Here is a 22,709-nt window from a genome sequence, read left to right on the forward strand (position 1 = left end):
GTCACAGAGGAGTTAATGGGACCCTGTCACTGTGTGACATGAAACAGTTAAATGTGGTTTGAAGTTTCCAGTGTAAATGACCTTGGCCTGTTTAATACCATGGCAACAGCCACCATATAAAATCTATTCTCCTCTACAGTGAAGAGATAGAAAAAAAAAAAGAAAACATTAAAAACTGTGAAGTAACTATGAAGCAAAAGCTTTCATTTTAGCAATGCCCCCTCCTTCCCTCTTTATCTGTAAAGAGTCCGTTTGGCAGTTTCTGAGAGTGTTAAAGATGGTAAAAAAGAGAGTCCATTTTAGGAAAAGTAGTTGAGATGGGCTGGAGCTGCTGCTGTTGCTGTTGCTGCAGTTGATGTTGAAATCCAATCCTATTTCCCACTTCCAAGGAGAATATAAAAGAGGAGAAAAGCAAGGGTAGAAAAATGCAGTTTCCCTTTATGGTGACTCTTGCTTGTAGCTTCTCTGCTAGAGACAAGCAGATCTAGCACACAATTTTATAAAGCATCCCAAGGCCTGGCAAACTTGTATGTGCATTGGGCTGTTCAAAGCAATGCTTTTTAACTGCCTTTCTGGTCACTGGTTGATAGCAGTGTTTTGAAAACTACATTCTTAGCCAACCTTTGTCTTGGCTTCTTTTTTACATTTGTTTGTTTTTTCAATTAAAAATGCAAAATAGAACACAAGAAATGTGGTGGGGAAGGAAAAGAACACACGAGGGCAAGGGTGAGAATAGGAGTGCAAGTGTCCTATTCCCTAATTCAGCATTTAGCCAAAGCTTGTAGAAGTGGTGAGGTCATCTGAATGCCTCTTTCTGGTCTACTCACATCAGACTTTCTGTTAAGATAAATATGATGAAAGTCCTGCAGTATCACAGTGGAATTGGGGTTCCAGAAAACAGGGTGGTAGTCATAGTGGGAAAGCACATACCTTCCTGTCTACCGCCTGGATGGTCTGAGTCTTAAATTATGCTTCCTTTTGGCTGACTGGAATTATAGACCAGGAAAACTTACAGATCAGGAAAACCAGTGATAGACAGAAGTTTTAGTCCATTGATTTTCTTGGTCACCACCCATGAACATAACACAGTTTTCAATTGATATTAGTAGACATTTCTGTTTGGTGTCATTCAGTCCTTCTAGTTTTCATTTTTTTTCTGACTTAGAAACATTTTTTTGTACCAGACAAAGCTGGTCTTTTCTTACTTAGGGCTACATAGAACAAAGTCACAACAGTTGCAGGAGCAATCTCTCCTTATGACTGGTCTATCTAGCATGAGGGTATAGGATCCTAATGACATTAGATCCTTTTCCCCATTCCAAATCTTATTGGTGCAGCCACCATCTTTACTTTGGGTACATTTACACGAGACACTTTACATTTACAAGCATCGCTATGTAATCATGAGTCGCAGCTACTGTGCATTAAAATAGGCTAATACACAGTTTTGTACTACCTGTAAATACAAGTAGTAGATTTACTGTGCATTGGCAAAGCAGAGATGGGACTGGGACACTGTCCCCTGCCTTGGCAATGCCTGCTGCTAGGGCAGAGGACAATGGCCTAGCCCCAGCTCTGAGATTGGGGTAGGGGTGCAGAGTAGGAGGCAGCTGCTCCAAAGGCAGGACAGTTTCCCCACCCCAGAGCCCAGGCCTGACCTTGGTGCCCTCTGCCAGTCTGGAGCTGACATCTGGGGGAGCCTAAAACTCTCCCTGGCTTTTGAATGGGAGCAGAGCAGGGCAGGAATAGCCCTGCCCTGAACTGCTCCTATTGGCCACATCCACACGAGTGTGGCCATTTGTTTCCACAAGGACAAGTAACAGCGGCACACCTTGTGCCATTGCTACTTACCCCTGGGGAACGCCCATGCCATTCACACTCTGATATACAAAAAATCACCATGAGTCAGGTAGGAGAGGCTAGCACCAGCAACTGTGCTGGCCCCAGTAGTCTCTCCTGGGGTCCTGGGGGCCTCAGGGTGCCACAGTCACAGCACTCCTAGAGTTGGGAGCCTGGCTAGCAGCCAGAGTGTGGTTCCAACCAGCCAGGCTCCAGTTTTGGGCAGCCCATGCTGCCTCCGTGTGTGCTGCCCTGCTTTTTTTGCCATGGTTTTTTTTGACCCTGAGATCCCCTGGGGTCAAGCCCCCTCCCCCGCAATGCTGCAAGGTACAAATGCAATGAATACCTGCATGTGTGGTGTGTTGCATCACAAATGGGTCTGCAGTGCCCCATACCATGCGTCCACGCTCATCTGCATATGGCCATTGGGAACAAATTTGCTCCCAACAGGCGCATGTGTAGATGTGCTCCCAGAGAAAGCTTACTACGCAGTATTACACTAAGCAGTAAGCTTTCAGTGCATTAACTGCATGTGTAGATGAACCCTTTGTGTCTTAGTCTATAGGACATTATGACAGTATAAGATATGATGCACTGATTATCACTGATAAATGCCATAGTGCTGGTTATGATGAAGGGTTTCAAGGAAAGAGCAGGGAGAGAAGTTGACCAAAGAAAGTTTGAAAAGGGAATGAATAAATGGGAAAAGGTATTGGTGGCAGTGATTTTTGGATGGAGAGAGTCACAATAAAAGTAAACTGGCAGGAAAACAAGACAGAAAAAGACTGAAGACAGGGCACTGGTACAGAAGTTGGGGAGGTGGGGAGGGGGAACCCTAAAGAGATGGAGGAGAGAGAAGGAAGAACAAAACCTAATACCAATTTACTAGAATATTTTGTTACATTTTAAGACTATAGAAATTGATTGCTGAACTGTGTGTGTACCTGCGCATAGATAAGTAATGCCTGACACTATAAACATATTGGGCATGTCTAGATAAGTGCAGTCACGTGGTGCTTCAAACAAGTTTGCAGCGCCACATGCCAAGCAGTCCTGTGTTCTCTTCACTGGTTTGTGGGCTTTTTTGACCGCTGACTATCAACAACAAAAAACACGGAAAAAAAGTGTGCGCTGGCTAGCAATGCATACCCAACCAGTGCACACTGATGAAAAGCAGAGCCAGGCCACCTGGAGCTGTGCTGCAGCTGCCAGCCAGGCTCCGCGTAACAGAATCACCATGGCCCTAGACCTGGGAGGCCTCCAGGACCCCAGGTGAGGCTGCTGGGGCCAGCACAGTGCTGGCCCCAGCAGCCTTCCCTACCCCACCCACGGCAACTTGCCATATACCAAAGCATGTGTGGCAGGGGCATTCCCTGTGGACAAGTAGCTGCAGCACACCATTGCCATTTTATAGGTGCTGACACACATTTTGCCACTTATACAACTGCATGCAACACAGCACTGTGCACATCACCTTGCGTGCAGAGCAGACTCAATTAATCAAGTCTGCTCCAAAGCAGCAGATCTCTGGCATGTTGTGGGACCAAAAAGTATGCATATAAATGCCTATGGTTTTTAAATGGTGCTTAATGCACATTAGCATTAGCCTATCTTAATGCGCATTAACTAAATAGCACAGTTTTTTAGTGATTCTTTTAATACACATGAAAACCAGATAAATTCATAATAGCTTCAGGACTGGTCCCCCTAGCTTTTGGCTATCCATCCACCAGAGAGATCTTTTCAGCAGCTGACTATTGCCACAGTGTTCTGGTTATCCCCCTTGACCTCCTCCCCACCACTATGGGTCTATGAACAAGGGGATAGTAGAGCTTACATAGCTAGAGCCACAAGATTTATAGTTTCTTTGTGCTGAGATCATAAGTAACAGAGAATTGAGATTATTATATTTTATTTATGGCATGAAACATTCCAAGACAGATGCAATGACCTACTATTAATCTTATGTAATAAACCTACCTGGGAGGGGGGAAATACAAAAGCTCTCTTTTTGATGTTCAGAAAGGTTTTTCATCGGCCACAAACTAAACTGTAAAAGCGTAAAACTCTTGGTTGTGCTGATATCATTATCATTAGTAATGTACTATCCCTTCTAAATGGATATTATGGTAAGAAATTTCTTACTAGCTTACTTCAGACCATGTTCTAATTAGTTATAAACTATGACACATGCCAATGAAGTCTTTTATAGGGTGTCTTGAAACACCATAATTAAAACATTTTGATAGACATAAAATAGACAAGGCACAATGCCTGATATTAGAGACAGTGTAGATACATTGTTACTTATCATTTTCATTGGTAGAAAAGGTATTTAACAGTACTCATGATGTTCTTAAACTACACTAAACTGAAGCAGTTGCAAATACCATTGAGAAAAGAGAAATGAAACAGAGAGATGTAAAGAGATTAGAACATGGGCAGAAAATAGTCAAATGATACAGTGCTTAAAAATGCAAGATAAAACATCTGGGGAAAATAATCTGAAGCAGCAATATGTATGAAAATATGGAAAACAGATATAGGGTTGATACACATCAGGAAGTTAGATATGCATTCACAATGTGCTATGACAGCAAAAAAAACCCAGGGCAGATTTGAGCTTCACAAAGGCAATAGAGCAGGAAGTTAATAAGGCTCTTTTGGAACAATATATTACCAGAAAAGTATTGACAAATTGGAGGAAGTTAAGAGAATAGCTGCACAAGTGACCTAGGAACTAGAGAGATTGATTTACAAGGACAGATTAAAAGAGATGTAATATCTTATGCTTAGCTAGCAGGTGGCCACAAGTAGATACAGGCTACACCAGGGGTGAACAGGAATTATTCAGGATGGTAAGCAGGCAATGAGATAATTGTTTCATGTTATCCATTCTTAATTCTAATATCTGGACAAGCTTCATCACTGAAATTTATTAGGCTGAGGAAACAGTCTCCCAAGGGAAAAGCCAAAAACCTTATTGCTTGAGACTTGTACACTGGATAAAATGCAAGTAGTATACTGTTGGGAGTAATTCTGTATCCAACCTGTTATTCCTTTTTTTCCTACACATTGTGATTCTCCAAAATCTGAAATCATTAATACCAGTAGAAGTAATCCAAAATAATTTTCTGAGGGACCTGATGCCTTTGATTCTACTCGCACTTACTGTTTGATATGTCCCCAGCTTCTGTAAGACAGCTTAGAGTGTAACTTTTTGCATCAGTTTTAGGTACATCCCATCACCTTTCTGGAACCCTGTTAAGCATATCATGAATATCCTATGAATCCTAGCTGTGTATCTGCTTGCCAGAACAGAAAGCTAAAATACTTGCTTAACAAGTATTCAGTATCCATAAAATGCTGCTAAACATATTGAGCATCTTAAAACCATGCAGATTCAGTGCGATTACAAAAGCCAATGTTATAAATGTATGAACACCAGCTGTTATGTATAATGTTTTTCTACTTCAACCATTTGTTTGAAAAGAACAAAAAACCCATCAGCTTTCTATAACATATTCATTGGTATCAGTACTAAAGAACATACACATAAATATTTACTTCGTGATAAACTGAAATTTAGCAAAGAAACTCTTTATAAACTGCAACTAACTTTATTAAAATAAGAAACCTATATTTAATTGTTTGGGTTTTTTTCCTGATCATCCAGCAAAGTAAGATTGTGGGCTTGTAAACTTACTTATCTTTTTATCAGTTTGAAAGCAGACAATGTCACAAACCTCACATCAAAGGGGCGTAAAGCTTTAAACTAAAATAATCTCCCTCTATCTGTTCAGTCTAAATAAAGCCATAAAAGAGCTTAAATTAATGCCAAAGTACAGCAAAAATCCCTACCAATACAGAAAATCCATGAATATAGATCTATAGTAAATCAGCAATAATATCTGTATTTTCTGGAGAAAAGGTGGAACTAGAAAGTCAAAATGCAAGCTCACCTATTAAATATAAATGAATTCACTGAAAAAATGTAAATGCCCAGGTATAAGCAAGGAAAGAGTCAGAGCTATTAGCTAGGATTCCTAGCACGGAGCTGAAAGTAATTCACATCTGGTAAAAAGTTGATGCAGCCTACTACTTCTCCCTAGAGAAAGGCAGGAACAAGTAACTTAATTGTGGGTTAGTCCCTGCCTCACTGCTAGGACAATCACAGATGTGTGCTATGCCTCACTGGGTGCATCTACACATGCAATTAATACTATTTGGCTTTACTGTGTGGTAAATTTACTACCTGCAAACTATATGCCGCTGCTATATGTCCCAAGGAAATGCACATGTGCACTCCTCTGGACACACCCAGAGTATTTGGAAAACGTAGCATCCTAGGAAACTGTCTAGGATGGGTGAAGTAGCAGAAACATCCTACTGTGGCAGAACAGCCACATGGATAGGCTCAATGCCCTTGCAAGGGCATTAGCACGACTGATCCTTTTTTACTGGTAATAGTTGTTTAAATATGTTCCTTTAAATAATAGTGTCATTTCCACACCACAAACCTCATCAAGACAACACGAACTCCATGCAGCATATCAGCTGAATTGCTGCTTCAGGCACTAGATACAGTTCTCAGCCAAAAGCTACTGGGGTGTGAGAAGGTCAACACAAGATTCGATGCCTTCTGCTCACTGGGGCCAAGGAGAAGTAGGAGCCATCTAAGTAGTCATTAGAGCAGAGTGTCTGCTTGCTTGTATCCCTCCCTGCTTGTATGCCAGTAAAGAACAATTAGTTCGCCTGCTGAAGATACAGACCCTAATTGTAGAGGGCCAATTTTAGAGGGGTTAAGATACAAACCCCAACTAGGGGTGGTGGGCAGGGGGGAATGGATGTGCATGGTATGCAGATAAACAGAGCATCTCTCATAGCTCCCACGTTACTCTAGTCCCAGCTCAGATGTAAGGGACCTGGTTGGGAAGAAGGAATCCCTCTATCCTAGATATCTGTGGATTCTAAGATGGTCCATATATTTATTGGACAGATGGGCATATGTTAGAAGAGCCATGACAAACATAAGGCTATAGCTAGCAAAAATGAGCTATAATTAAAATGAGAAAAATTAGTCTAAATACAATAGAACCCTGACTTACACATGTATTGTGTGCCTGAGAAACGTCACGTATCGTGAATTCGCGCAACTCAAGGTGAATTTTCCCATAGGAAATAATAGGCAAGTGAGGGGCGTGTTTCTTGGACCTCACATTTAGGACACCAAAGACACCAAATGCAACCTTTTTTGACAAGTACTTTATAATGTTACAAAAATATATTGTAAACATATTTATTCATTTACATTGCAAGTAAAATAATAAAAAAAATACAAAATCGACATGCAACAATCTTCAATCCATCCATCAGTGGGGAGCTGAGTATTCATCCAGGTCAAAAACATCAAAAGATAGCAGCGATATCTCTCCCCAAGGGTTCAGAGTCGGTTGATTGAATTGAGATAGTGCTGTCCTGCTTCCTGAAGAACTTGTCCAAGGAAGACTGCACTGAGCAGCGCTGCATCTCCCTGTAAAGCTCCGTGTAGCAGGCATTGGCTTCCTTCATCAGCCTGGCAAACTTAGCACTTCTTTCATGATTGGGGTCATTTTCAACACAGAAGGCTAGGTAGCCATCCAAAAGTTTGAACGCATCAGCCATGCCTTTCATCGTGAGAAATCGGGGGGAGGGCCTGTTGTCACGGAGTCACAGAGGTGCTCCGTGATTGTGAGGGTGATTGGCAGAGCTGCCAATCACCCAGGCAGCTCAGGTGCCGGGTTACCAGGGCAACCAGGCGGTCACATGACCGGAAGGGGGCAGGGCCAGGCCTTTATAACCAGCTCAGGCCAGAGCCTGAGACACAGTTTCCTTCTGGCTGCCGCAGGAGCAGGAGCTCTGCGGCTGAGCTGAGCGGCCGGGGTTAGTGGCGGCTACTTCATCGCGCTAACCGGCTGCAATGATGCAGGGAACAGCATCGCCCTGACTGGAGGTAGGATTGCGGGCCCTGGTGGGGCTTGGAGTTGTTAGGCGTGTGGAGCCTTTGTATTTATGTTATAGCCAGATGGCTGGAGTATTAAGTTACAGTTTATCCGGAGGACTGGGGAGGCTGTAGGGGAGCGAGGAGGCCTCACGGGAGCTCCCCCACAGCTTGGGGGTTCCCAATGCCCAGTTGAGGCACAGTGCCAGGGGCACTAGTGTTGGTGTGGCTGGGCATTATATTGCGCCAGGGAGGTGCAGTGTGCGGGGTTATAGACCCCAGCCCATAAGGGCGGTGTTTAGCCCCGGAGCGGGGCAGGGACAGGGCGCCGGGGGCGCGGAAGTCAGCCCCGAGAGGGCAAGGCCCCGGAGCGGGGCAGAGACAGGGCGCCGGGGGCGCGGAGTCAGCCCCGAGAGGGCAAGGCCCCGGAGCGGGGCAGAGACAGGGCGCCGGGGGCGCGGAGTCAGCCCCGAGAGGGCAAGGCCCCGGAGCGGGGCAGAGACAGGGCGCCGGGGGCGCGGAGTCAGCCCCGAGAGGGCAAGGCCCCGGAGCGGGGCAGAGACAGGGCGCCGGGGGCGCGGAGTCAGCCCCGAGAGGGCAAGGCCCCGGAGCGGGGCAGAGACAGGGCGCCGGGGGCGCGGAGTCAGCCCCGAGAGGGCAAGGCCCCGGAGCGGGGCAGAGACAGGGCGCCGGGGGCGCGGAGTCAGCCCCGAGAGGGCAAGGCCCCGGAGCGGGGCAGAGACAGGGCGCCGGGGGCGCGGAGTCAGCCCCGAGAGGGCAAGGCCCGAGAGCGGGGCAGAGATAGGGCGCGTGGCGTGTCGGCCCCGGAGGGGGGAAGCCCAAAGGGGCAACGCGCAGGGAGCGCGGTAGCGGCCCTGAGGGGCAAGGCCCCAGAGAGGGGCCGAATAGCCAGGCCTAGCTAGCCACCCGAGGGCGCCGAGACTAGGGCGGCGATAACGCCGGCCCAAGGGCGCCGAGGCTAGGGCGGCGATAGAGCTAAGGCTAGTGCGCCAGGCGAGAGAGAGCCGGCCCGAGAGTGCCGAGACTAGGGCGGCGAGAGAGAGCCGGCCTGAGGGCGCCGAGATTAGGGCGGCGATAGAGCCGAGATCCGGGAGAGGGAGCGTGCCGGCCCAAGGGCGCCGAGGCTAGGGCGGCAAGAGCGTGCCGGCCCAAGGGCGCCGAGGCTAGGGCGGTGAGAGTGCTCCAGACTCAGACCGATCCGGCGATTAGCCAGGCGCCGGCTAGAACCCGGCCCAGGGGGGGCCGGTAGTGAGCGGCGCTGGTGGAGCCGACACAGGAGGCGCCAGCAAGTGGCTGGGCGCCAGCGTGATAGGCCCAGGGCGTGGGGAACGGGCCAGAGATTGGGGCCCGACCCAAGGAGGCGCCAGGTGGGCGAAGAGCCCCGGTGCCTGAGAGTGAGAACAAGGGGCACCCGAGGGGCGAGGGACCATACAAGCGTCCCCCGGAATAGCTGCGAGGCTTGGGGCGTGCTAAGGGGGAGGCTTGGAGGCACGCATTGCCCTTAAGGCAGGACGCTTATTAAAATCCCCAGTCTGGAATAGGGACGAACAACTAGACCGTCCATTAGGGAAACTGGCAGCCTCCACATCATATATCTTAACATCAAAGTCGTGGCGGGCGAGATTCTGAGGGTGCTACGTCACCCTAAAGTGACGGTAGGTGGCGCTAGGGGGTTCACGGCCGCCCCTAGTCGCCGCTCCCTCACACCTGTCATTTTCTTCCATGGGCTCTTCCTCTTCATGGCACTTCCTATCCAGCTCAAGATCCTCATCTGAGAGTTCCTCCCTATAGGAATCAAGCAGCAAAGCCGCGTTTTCCTTGGCGACCTGCTCAAAGCCCACACACACAGCCATTTTGACGATCTCATGCCTTGCATCACTGATAAATTCAGCAGCAGCAAAGCCTCAGAAATCATTCACAAGAGCAGGCCAGATGTTTTTCCAGACACCATTAAGGCACTGCTGTGTAACATCATTCCAGGCATCTCCAATGATGCCTGTGGCCATCTTGATGTTAAATGCCTTCCAAAATTCTTTGACGTTTGCCTTTTCTTTTGACTCTGTCTCACTGATAAGCTTCTTGAAGGTCCTCAGAAAGCTCGAATAATGTCCTGATCCATGGGCTGGATGAGCAACGTTGTGTTTGGTAGTAAGAACAGCACCTTAATGTTCTCATGGAGGTCACCAAGACTTGAGGGGTGTCCTGGAGCATTATGAAGAAGCAGTAGAATTTTGAAAGGCAGATTTTGCCTGTCACAATAAGCCCTCAATTCCAACTGCAGCAAACTGGAAAAATAATCTTCAAACAATGATCCAGTAACCCATCCCTTCTGGTTGGCTCTCCAATACACAGGCAGGTGCCCCTCTGCATAACCCTGAAGCGCCCAAGGGTTTTTGGTGTGGTAAACAATCAGTGGTTTGATCTTGAAGTCACCAGCTGCATTCGCTGCGAGCAGCAGCATGCAGTGATCCTTTGTGGCCTTGAACCCTGGGGTGGCTCTCTCCTTGACTGAGATAAATGTGCAACTCGGCATACATTTCCAGAAGAGTCTGGTTTCATCCAAGTTGAAAACTTGCCTCGGATCGTAGCTTCCTTCCTCTATGGCAGCCGGTAGACCTGAAGAAAATTTATCTGCAGCACTTTTATCAGCAGCTGCTGCTTTGCCCATCAGTTTCAGATTATGAAATCCATGGCATGCTTTAAATCTATCACACCATCCAGCACTTGCATTAAATGGCTTGGTGTAGCAGGGCACTAGGGTGCCTGCTACTGACAAACAGTAGTATGGGCTCAGCTGCCAGTCACCAGGGCAACACAGGTGTGGGTTGCCAAGACAACTAGTTTGGTCAGCTGACCGGAAGGGGGCAGGGCCTGGCCTATATAAACAAGCCAGGCTGAGGCTGGAGGTCAGGTCCCCTCTGGCAGTTGAGGAAGGTAGAGCTCTGTTGGAGCAATGCAGAGCAGAGAAGCCTGATGGTCTGAGCAGTTTCTGAATGAGGATACTGGGTGGAGGAAACCCTAGTAGGGATATGAAAGAAGGTTAGCCAGTTTGGCTTGGAATTTATGTTGGAACACAGGAGTGGGAGTTTTCTGTTTTGTTGTTGTATAAGACTGGAGGATTGAGTGAGGCTGTAGGGGTTAGAGGAGGCCTCATAGGAGCTCCCCAGTAGTGTGGGGGTTCCTGGTGCTGGACAGGGTGCTGCGTTTTGGGGTGTATCAACCCCGGCCCCAGTGTGGGCAGTATTGGGAGGGTAAAGCCCCAGAGTGGACGCAGGTGAGAAGCCCAGTTGGGCGCAAGACCTGGAAAGGGGGTCTGGAGGCCAGGCATGGCTACGGCCACCTGAACCTCGATTGGGAGGAGCCCAGCGGGGCACAAGACCTGGAAAGGGGGTCTGGAGGCCAGGCATGGCTACGGCCATCTGAGCCTCAATTGTGGGATCGCGAGGCAAGGCCCCAGTGTGGGCGAGAACACAGAAGATGGGCCCCAGCGCGGGCAAGAGCACGGGAGATGGGCCCCAGAGGTTAGGGTGTACTGTGTCACTGAAGGCAGGGCACTGACTGGGACATCTCAAGGCACTGTGCCAAAGAGGGTAGAAAGGCAGCCTCCCTTTAACAATATTACCATCAAAGATGTGGCGGGCGAGATAGCAAGGGTGCACTGAACCCGATTTGGCACAGTGGGGGGGCAGTAGGGGAGTTCATGGCACCCCTAGGTCACATCCCGTCACACTTGGCTTCAGGATCATCATATTTTAACACTTCTTAAATGCTGCGTGCTTTTGCTTGAATCACCTGGGTCGAAAGCGGCATGTGTTCTTGATTCTGGTGCTCAATCCATGTTGTTAAAGTATTCCATTTTCTCCATGATGGACCACCTTGTTAATGACACGCGGGCAGGAGATAAACATGTAGCATTCTTGCAGGATTCCTTAATTTTCTCTGCGTTGTCCCTAATTGTACAGAAAGTTGACTCACTGAGTCCTGTCGCACATCTAACTTCCTTTGTCTTCTCATCTCTTTCGTATCTCCTCACAACTTCAAGTCTTTGTTCCAAAGTTATAGCTTTCCTTTCCCTTGTAGAAGCAGAAGCACTTGTAGAATCAATATCAGAAGCACTCATCTTGAACACAATGGCAACACTGAGGCTGAATCCTGACTCCAGAATCCTGATTGGGAACCCAAGCTGCACATGACTGCATTTGACTCGGTCTGCACATCTCATGTATATATATGAATAACGCGCATCTCAGGGTTTATTTTTCTGCTTGGGTGCTAATATTAACTTGCGTAAATGCAAGACTCAGGTATGTTGAATATGTGTAAAATGAGGTTCTACTGCATCACAAAATAAATACCCAACAGACTGAACGATGGAGAGAGAGAAGGGATAGAAGTCTTATCATACGAGGCTTTTAATACAAACTGGGAAAAATAGTTGTCAGCCTTAAGTAGGAACATAAACACCTTCATAGGGAAGTAGACCATACCATTGAAATTATTTTCATATCGGCTATCTAAACTTCAGTGAATCCCACAACAGACAGTGATTTCTATGTCACCAAATTATGTCTTCAAGTACCAGGGAAAAATGAACTTAAAATTTATGTCTACACTGACTACTTGCACTGTCTGATTGCTAGCTAAATCAGGATATAAAACTGTATTAAATACATTTTCATTTTAGCTTTGACATGCATATTTAGTAATCCTGCAAATGCCCAGTAAAAAAATAAAGACAAATTATGCATGTGTCAATTTTTTAGCAAAAACCTCAACCCAACCCAACTACTATTTTTGATTTCAGTAACTTTGTATTCAGAGCTCTAGAAATCTAAATCCAATCAAGTAGATATCTAAATGGAGCCATCTGCACCCGCAATAAATTCTAGTAATTAGAGAGTATTTAGGGAGAAAAACATGACCAATTAGTTGTACTTTGGTCACTCAAATAAGCACAAAATGTAACAATTTAGAATGCTGACATTATTTAACAACGACGTTGTTTTAACACATGTTCACAAAAATTTTACAAGGAACTAATAATCCATAGATCCATTAAAAATTAACTGTGGGGCTTTGTGCATGCAAATGACTACAAGTGAAAAATAAAGTTATTCCTACTTCTTAGAATATCTTAATAAAGCAGATTTTTGTCCTCAAACAAGAATATATACATCCTATTAAACTAAACTCTTGTCACAAGTAATGTTATCATAAGGTCTCAGCAGGAGCTACAGCTATACATAAGAGAACAGAATTTGGCTTACAATATGTAATGTACGCAGTACTGAAAAGCATTTCAGATTAGAAGCTAGGACTTAAGAGGGACACTGCTGTAATTAATTGTAGTAATTTGAAAATGGTGTTGCTTCTTATGTTTTCCTTTAGATTATTTTTTATCTTAACCATTTTTTATATGATTGGTCTAAATGACTGTTTATTTTGACACGCTGGTAGTATATTTGTTTTTACGAAAATTCCTAAGCCATTGGATGACAGTAGACGAATAATGTTTATTTGATTTGTATATGATATACTATGCTAATTTTCAATATTGTTTCACAAACCTATTTGAATTGTTTCTAATAAATATTTAAGGGATGTATGGAATGATCCATCCTATAATTTTACTATATATTTCTATAGGTTCCTCCAGTACAAAGGCAAGACTTGTACGTTACTTACTCTAGAGGTATTTCCATTAATCAAAATTAGTGGTTTTCAGAGGTAGCACAGGATGAGGAACTAAGATTTAGCATAACATATGTCATCATGGAGACAACTAGCATATGCCTCTAGCTTATTTCAAATAACCCTTGTTATATCCCATTACATTGCAATACTGTCTTGCTTTGGAATATAGGCTATTATTTAGAAAGATGCCTAACTTAAACATGTGCAATATTCCATAAAAAAACAGTGACTATGCACCTGTCTGATATCAGATGCATGCTTTAGTGTCTTGCAGAATAGAAGATATACTAATGAAAGCATTGAAAAAGCACCCTGCAAGAACATTTGCTCTGTATTCATTCTTTGTAAATTGTAAAAGCCTTTAAGACCAAGAGGCCTTAAAGAATTTCAAGTAAACACTGGAATAATGAGAAGCAAATATAAAATGGGGCAAAAAGAGGAGGGGAGTCTCTGAAGGTTATTGACACTAAGACTATATATGCACTATGTAAGTGTTTTATTTCTCTTAGGTACCTGCTCCCTATTTTATCTCTCCAATACTTCTAACACTGCAGAGAAAGACAAATGTTATCCGGGTTTTACAGATGGAAAAAAATCAGACTCAGGAGAAAGACTGAGACTGAAATAAGTTTTAAGGTTGTATCATACCACATTTACTCAAATCTAAGACATGTTCTTTTTCCCCATTCTACATGGGGAAAAATCTTGTCTTAGACCTCAGGCCAGTCAAGCAGCTGCTGCAGCTCCAGATGAAGTCAGGGTAGCTCACATAGCAAGGTAGGGGGCATATGGAGCAGGTGTGCATGTGTATGGGGGAGCATGGGGAAAGGTGCATGCAATGGTGGGGGAAGTGCAATGGAAGGGGCAGTCAGGAGCATAGAAGAAGGAGCTGTGTGGTGCCAGGGGGCACTTGGGGAAGGAGGCATGCTGTGCAGGAGGGAGAACAGGGGAATGCACAAAGAAAGGGGAGCACAAGGAAGAGGAAACACAAGGGAGGAGGGAAGTGGAAAGACAAGGAAAGGGAAGGGAACCGCAGAAAAGGGGTACAAGGTGGAAGACAGAGAAGGGGGAGCTGCTGCAGTTCCGGCTCTGACCCAGGCTAGAGCAGGAGGCGCCACAATTGCCTAGCTGGGACAGGTACTCTGTGGGCACAGGGGAAACAGAGCCAGAGCAGCTACAAATGTAAGGGGTGGGGAGCAAGTACCAGAAGGGAACAAGTGGCAGGGAGAGAGGGTACTTACTGGAGGGGCACGTGGGGAGAGGTTGCTGCTGAAGTAGTTCTTTCTACACGAGTGTCTCCACCTAGAAGTCATTTCATACCCCATGTAAACCTTCAAAAATAAACAGCAAGGTCTACAGCATCCTATGGCTCCTATGTACCAGAGAGTGTATTGGCCATATTGAGCCAGTAGGCTCAGCCTCCCATACAGGGCAATAGAGGAGTTTCCCCTTCACAGAAATAGCCTGAGGGCTACTGGGGAGCAGGCACAGGGGGCCAAGTGGCAGGGTGGAAGGACAAGGGGCATTGGAGCAGGCTGCCTACACCCTGCGGCTACTTTCCCTGCCACTGTTTTTCCTGTGACCGGGGTGGGGGGCGGGAGTAAATTCAAAATGACCCTCTAATGAGTGGGTTCTATACACAGAAAATTAAAACAACTGTATCATTTTTCATTTCTGCAATCTAATTATTGGGTGGTTTTCTCAAATTCAAACTCATCTTGGATTCAGGTAAATATGGTATTATACTCTTATACCAACATGTTATGAAATGCATAGGTAGAGTGGCAACATGAGCATCCTTAAAAATAAAGTTTTGACAAGCTGAGAGGAGACCTGGGTGTCCTCTCTGCCAAATGTACATTTTTGCCTTGGACTTTTATGTCATGAAGCAAATCTAATAGTGGTTACAGGTATCTTTTTAGGTATTTGCTATTGTTACTACATTAAAACCTGTTAAAATTGCATGTCCCAAAGAAATGCAAATAGGGATCAAATGCAGCCATCAAAATAGCAGGACAAATAGGTAACAGAATGGACAAATAACAGAAAGGCAAACATCCTGAAGAAGAATGCTTTGCATATGAAGGCAACTATTCCAACTATGCAGTTGGTCCAATAAAAGATATCAACCAAAAAAATCCTTGCATCTTGCATAAGAGCATCATGGCTACAACATCATTCTAACACTACCAAACAACAGGAAGGTCAAATAAAGTGATTCTTCATCTAGTTTTGTACTGGGATTTTAGCAGGTCACTGCTAACAAATCAGTCTGTTTAACAGCTTATACAAATGGACACCTAATATAATACAGTAAAGACTGGATATATTCATCTTCTGTCAAAAAACAAAATGTCAAAAGTTTCAAACTGCAAATGTAGTTGGCATTACCCCATAAATTATAGCATAGCACTGTTATATTTAAGGACCATGATACAAATTATGGGCAAGTGCAAGTTTGATGCAGCTCCAAAGAAGCATGAAGTTCATAAATGAGTTTACATCCCCATCCCTCCCCCCCAGAAACATTGATTCTGCTTTGTCAATGTTACCCGGAAACCTATGAGACAAATTCTAGTTCTCATTTGCTCCATGAAGCCTATTGTCTAAATTGACGAGGCAGGTTTAACTTTTCAGTTAAATCTCTGCAATTATGTTGTTTTCTGAATGTAAGAAAAGGGTTTGTTTTTCTTCAGATTAATTGTAGCCCTCTTACTAACAGCATGGGCACAGTACTCAGCAGCATCAATTCCCCCGTGCAATGTGGGGAAAAGAAAAGGAAAAGTTTCTGCTAGCAATCTTTACTCCATTACCTATCCCATTGCTAGTAAAAGTCAAAACTGAGCATACAAGTTACAGCATCCATAGGACTGTTGTGGTACAAGGTCAGGTGTGACTGTAATAAAAACCTAGCTTCATGCCAGCTCATGATTTCCTAAGCTGTAAAACTCAACTGGGTTTTCTGAGCAGCCTTAAAGTTGCTCTGGCACTGCAAAAGACTTCAGTGGAATCAAGGATCTGTCCACATGAGTTTGTACAAGATCACATACAACTCTTCTGAATCAGGGTAGAGCCTGTGGATCACAATTTAATAATATGATACCTATCAACAACAAACATCTCTCTCTCTCTCTCAGTGCTCATAATTTTAAGTGGCAAGTTGTAATTGATAACCATAGGTATATACACAGAATACATACAAGAAGTAAAGACCCCTACTCTAAGAACTGCAGTTCTTGTAATGTTATAGTAACATCTTTGTCTGGAAAAAATAATTTTTGCTATTTTATTTATTGTAATTAATATTGCATCCCTAACATTTTTTTTGTTTTACAAACAAACAATTAAAAGCGTCCCCCAATCTTTGCTGATAAGCACACATATCATCCTTTTTTTCCTCTTTCTCAAAGCATATCATTTTACAGTTATCTGTTTAAAACAGCATTGCCAGCTTAACCCAAGTACTTAACCTTATTAGTGTCAATGGAAAATCTCTAAGCACCTAACCATTTACAGTAAATGTGCCCTGAAACCAATTAAACCATTACAGCATCTCAGATTAAAGGTGAACCACAAATGTTTCTTTAGATCCCCCAAATTTGCTCCTACTTTTCAAAAAGTGGAAAGCAGAATTTAGTTCCTATCTAAAATATGGAATTAGTGTTACATTTTAACAGTATTTTGGTTCCTGAAATTCAAAGGAATTAGGGCTGCAAACTACCTAGTTCATATGTCCTAACATCAGAAAATATTCATGCTCTATGCATCTTATGGACTGATTTTCCCTAATGCAAAACGAGTGATAATACCATCAAATCTGTATAGCAGCATTTTACATTTAAATATAACCACAATAAAATATGCAGTCAGTAGTGAATCTGACCCAGAGCAAGTAAAATCAGAGCCATCATTAAATGTTTTTTCTCTTCTTCATGACTTCTTAACTTTTTCATATTTGTCTGAAATTTCTAATGCTTAACGTAATCTCTGAAGTTGCTTCTTTTTTGAAAGTGTGAACAAAATCAGTTGAGACCACACAGGCATTACATTTTTACCAGAACTGCAGCTCTCCTGGTAGAAACTACAAATGTATAAGCATGCATTCCCTTTCTTCACAGGAAAACATAACCCTCTGTGAGAAACCTGAACCTGAAAGATTGCCCTCATAACAGAAGCTCTCTTGGCAAAAGTGAACACTTGTATACTCCTCTCTGTCTGGTATGGTCTGGTCTGGGACACAAGTAGCAATTTTCTCTGCCTTTTCCCCAAACTGCAACAGCTCAGTTTAAGGAACAGGCCAGGGGTTTTTCCCCAGGCTGGAAGGGGAAAGGAGCAGCAGCTGCACCATTTTCCCAAACTGGGCATTGCCAGCTGAGAGCAAAGGCAGTGATAATGAGGCCAGGAACCAAGTGCAGGTGAGGCTCTCCTTGAGCTGGGTTCCCAGCCCTGATGGCTTCCTTTTGATGTCTGCAACAACCAGATAAGGAGGGTGGGGGCGGCAATTTCAAGGCCCAGTTCCCAGCACTGTCAGCTTTGAAATCACTGCCCCCACCATCCAGCTACACAGCTGGCAATGAGAAGACAGTGGTACAGGAAAGCAGGCTCAGGTGGGTCTCCAGCAGGCACTAGGTTTGAACCTGCTACATAGGAGGATGTTTTGCCTGCCCCCTGTATGGCACTTTAAGGGCTGACTTCTTGCAGTCTCACATCTGGGCTGAGTGGCACGGGCAGTGACATGTAGCTGTGGGCACAGGGGAGTAGGCTCAGGTAGACTCTCCCCAAGCCCACGTCCTGCTCCCACCAGCTTTGAAGTCACTCGCCCAACCATCCAACAGTGGGATGAGGATATGAAACCAGTCTGAGGAGCAGGCAAAGAGTTTTGCCTCACTGCCCAAGTCCCCTGGGAAGGGGAGAAGTAGAACAGTCACTGTTCCCCATTCCTTCCCCAGACTGCATCACCCAGGTATGGAGAAGGCACTGAGTACAGGGAAGTGGGGGCAGCTGCAGAACTGTATTGCTACCTCTCTCAGAAAGATTTCTCAAAAAATGTCCACTGCTAGAAATGAACACCTGTTTGAGGCCTGAGCCAGTTTCAGGTTATGCATGCATGAAAAGTTGGATGTGCCCCTCATAAGAAGTTAAAATACTTTTAATTGTGATTGAAAAGGAAAGAGAGAAGAGAAAGGAAAAGAAACCTTCCTGGAGAGTTAGCCCTAGTTAAGGCAGATGGATGAAACACATGACAGAATCTTGCCTGATATTTCAAAGCAGCCAAGGGGATTGAGAATCACACACTCCCTGAATTGGAACTTTCTTAAGCAACTTTAAAATCCCAGGCCTAATACAAACTTTAAAAAATGTTTTCATATAAAGGATTTTGCTTTATTCAGAAAAATTCCAGCTCCCATTATTTAAATTGGGTGCATTCACAAAACATGACCTTACTAAGGGGTAAGAAGTTTAAGGCAAAATTCTCGCTAATCAAGTTTGGTGTTTAGGCCAAGCAGATGGAGGAATACCATCAAGACATCTCTGTTGTTTCACACTTTTTTTTGTCTGGTTTTTCTGTTGATAAATTATTTCATAGCCAAGTCACCTTATTCCTGTTTAAAAGAACCACGTGGTGTTGCATAAAGGAATCAGGACTCGTGGTAAAGGTGATATCTTTTATTAGACCAACTAGACTTTTGCAAAAAAAAATCTTTAAACTGCAAGCTTTCAGGCACAAACACCCTTCTTCAGGCATAGGAGAAAAGCTTGTAAAAATTCTCCTGGGTAGAAATGAAAGTTTATAGGAGAGTTGAAGGTATGGTAAAATCTCCTGTTTCAAACAGAATTTGTTTTGCAAAAATCTAGTATTAATTTGGTCTAACAAAAGATATCACCTCTACCATGAGTCCTGATTCCTTTTTGTCTCTAAACCAGGGGGTACTTGAAAAGGCCACTGGGGGTACATGCAGACAGACAGAGATGGAGCACTGACACACACCATCCGGCACTGCTGCACAGGTGCCACCCACCTGGCTGGATGTGAGAGGCGGAGGAAGCTCACACATGGCCTTGCGCCACCCCCCACCCCCTTGCGTCCAGCCATGCCAGCCGCCTCCCTACTTCCCCCCCTACATCTGGCTGCTAGGGGTACACTGATCCAAAAAGGATGAAAACCCCTACTCTAGACCAATATCGCTACAACTTGGATACTTGACACACATGGAGTTGCACACACTTATTTAAGTAAAATACTGATGAAAAGACTCTAGATTCCACTAACATAAATGTAAATTGGCCCTTTCCTGTTGTTCCTGCAATACCCATCCCATTTCCATGACTAAATATCATGACTCCTTGGTTGCAATGAGCTTTATTTAATTTGATTAAATAATAAAGTCTGATTTTCCATTATTGTAAAAATCCATAGCTTTTGTTTATGACCTATGGAGTGCTTCATGTCTAATGTCTATCACTAAATACATAACACTGACAATTATCCTATTTTAGCATATACTGGTCATTTTTAAGTATGTAATTAAAACTAACCTATGATCTTATTGGCTTATCCTCAAAATGTGACAGCAAGAATAGGAAACTTTACTTAATATGTGTGCTATTATTCTTCTCAGTGTGACATTAATGAAAAAATCACCATGATTAATGTCATAGCCCTTTTATATGACTCCCTTATCTGCATAAGCATTTCCTGATCTTTCTTTTCATCCTACTGTTAGTCCACATGAGTTTCCAATGACCTTTTTAAATGTTTTATTGTAAGTTTTTAGAATTGCATTCTTTTACTAAAGGAAAAAAAGGAAAAGTGAAGAACAATTCAGTCCAGAATGTGCAATGTCTTTTTGATATAATCTCCTACATACAATTTCCTCTAAGTTTATCCTTTACATAAACTCTTCATATTTATATTTCAGCAGTATGAACAAGCAGATTACCAGGCTGTGAGCACTCCAGCACTGCATCAAATACTCAGCAGAGTACATAGAGATCAGAAGTTAAGATAATCTGGGAAGGGCATCTCATGTCATAACAAGAGACAATGCAGAAATTCAGCAGAGATAGAGAGATCTACAAAGGGCAATGGCAGGTCCGCCACTGGCAAATAACTGAAATCTGGGGAATTCTACTCTGAGTTGAACTTCAGCATGAAACTGGGGGGGGGGGAAGGCACACAAACGCATCAAAAAGTAGTATCAATAACCCTTTGAAATGACAGCTGATGAACAGTACTTTGTCATCCAGCTGGGAAACATCCAAAGCTATTTATAATGACAGCAAATCCACAGTACTTTACTAGTGTTTGCTACTCTAAAAAAGATGCAGCAACTCCTGTTAACAAAGAGATCACCTGTGCTAAGCTGGTACCTCTCCAGTGGGGTATATGTTCTTCTTCCTTGGATCTCTTGAGTATTTTTTAACAAATACTTCTGTCCCTGCAGTATTTGGCAGGAGACTGACAGTGTCCTTATTTCGCTATTTCACATGTGGCAAGTCCCGGTAGTTTTGAAGTTAGCATGTGTTTGACATTTCAGGTCACATGCCTGTTAATTGTGAGAGAGGGTTGTTCATGAAATGTTTAAGAATAGGTTAGACAAAATCTTGCTCAGGATGGTTTACATAAGATCCTGCTTTGAGCAGGGGGTTCAACTAGATGACCTCCTGAGGTCTCTTCCACCCATACTTTTCTATGATTCTAAATCAGAATCATATTACATTTTCTTCTGATCATTTTGCAAAATGTTTGCTTGGCTTATGGTTCAGAATCACAGTTCTGTCTGAAAAATATGTAGCTACCTGTGATGCACAACTGATCTACCTGACAGTATGACACACATCAAGTGTTAAAAGTTGGGAGGAGTTGGGAGAGGGATTTCTTAAAGGCAAACCGACAAACAATTACGGCCTTTCAGCCATAAGTCCTGTTTTAATTAAAAAACCCTCACCAAGCCACCTTCCCCTGGGTTTTGACTGCAAGTTGCCATAATTTATTTTCAGCAACAAATTTTTATCCCTCAACTGCAAAATTTCCTGTTGCCTTTAATTAAGTCCATTAGCCAGGTTTGCTTGGACATTTTATGAGTGGCTTCCCTCACTGGGTGATTGTTTCTAAGATCCTATAATGCCCCTTAAAGTAGCTTTCCTACACAGGTCTTAATTGCTATAGCGGGGTTTGGCAACATTTTTGGGCAGAGTGCCAAAAACACCCCAACCTCAACTTGTAAGACATTGTATTGCCGGGGTAGATAATGGGGAAGTCATAAGGGGCCTGATCCTTCTTGTGGCAGCACAGCCCTGACCCCTTCCCCGCCATCCAGGCACCCACTGCCAGCAGCGAGCTGGGCCAGGGCTCTGCAGACCTCAATGTAGCGGCTTCCAGCCTCTTCTCCATCTGCTGCAAACAGCCCAGGCTTCATGGCGGGTGCCAGGGGTCAGCCCAGAACCCAAGCCAGCTGTGGCAGGCCACAGGGAGGCTGCAAGCTGCTACACTGAAGTGTGCAGAACCCCAGCCAGACTCGCTGTTGGTAGTGGGTGCATGTGTGCCTCCAGGTGAATGGTGGAGAAGGGGCCTGGGCAGTGGCACCACAACAAGGATTGGGCCCCTTGCTGCTCTCCTGCTGCCCACCCTGAGGCATGCATGCATCCACAGCCAGCAACAAACTGGTCTGGGGATCCACAGACCTTGGTGCAGTAGCTTGCAGCCTCTCAGTCACCTGACGCAGCCAGCCTGGGCTCTGGGCAGGCCAGTGCTGCCCACCATGGAGCCTGGGCTGCTTGCAGCAGGAAGTGGGTAAACTGCAGGCCACTGCACCCAAGTGTGTGGAGCCCCACCCCAGCTCACTGCCGGCAGCAAGTGCACACGCACCTCTGGGCAGTCAGCAGGGGAGCTGTGGGAAGCCTCATCCTTGTTGTGGCAACACAACCCTGGCTCCTTCCCCACTGTCTGCCCTGAGGCATAGGTGCCAAGCAAAATGCCTTCACATGCCACACTGGTATGTGTGCTAGGGGTTGCCAACCCCTGTGCTATAGTATCTGAGCGCCTTAAAGTTTTTCATGTATTTATAACATTCCAGTATAACAGGGAAATGTGGTTATTACCATTTTACCAGTGGAGAACTGAGGAGGAGCAAGAAGAAGTAGAGGTTACTAAAGATAGATATGGCCCTTGTGG

At 44.6% G+C, this 22,709-nt stretch overlaps 1 protein-coding gene across 5 annotated transcripts in view; it reads right to left on the bottom strand.

Annotated features, from left to right (window-relative positions):
* The window catches only part of SYT9 (synaptotagmin 9), a 155,831-nt gene that overhangs the window by 127,398 nt on the left and 5,724 nt on the right, over nt 1–22,709 (bottom strand). The gene's annotated exons all lie outside the window — the stretch shown is intronic.

The sequence above is a fragment of the Crocodylus siamensis genome, chromosome 2 (assembly GCF_052110815.1).
Source record: "Crocodylus siamensis isolate JL-2025a chromosome 2, ASM5211081v1, whole genome shotgun sequence".
Taxonomy (NCBI): domain Eukaryota; kingdom Metazoa; phylum Chordata; order Crocodylia; family Crocodylidae; genus Crocodylus; species Crocodylus siamensis.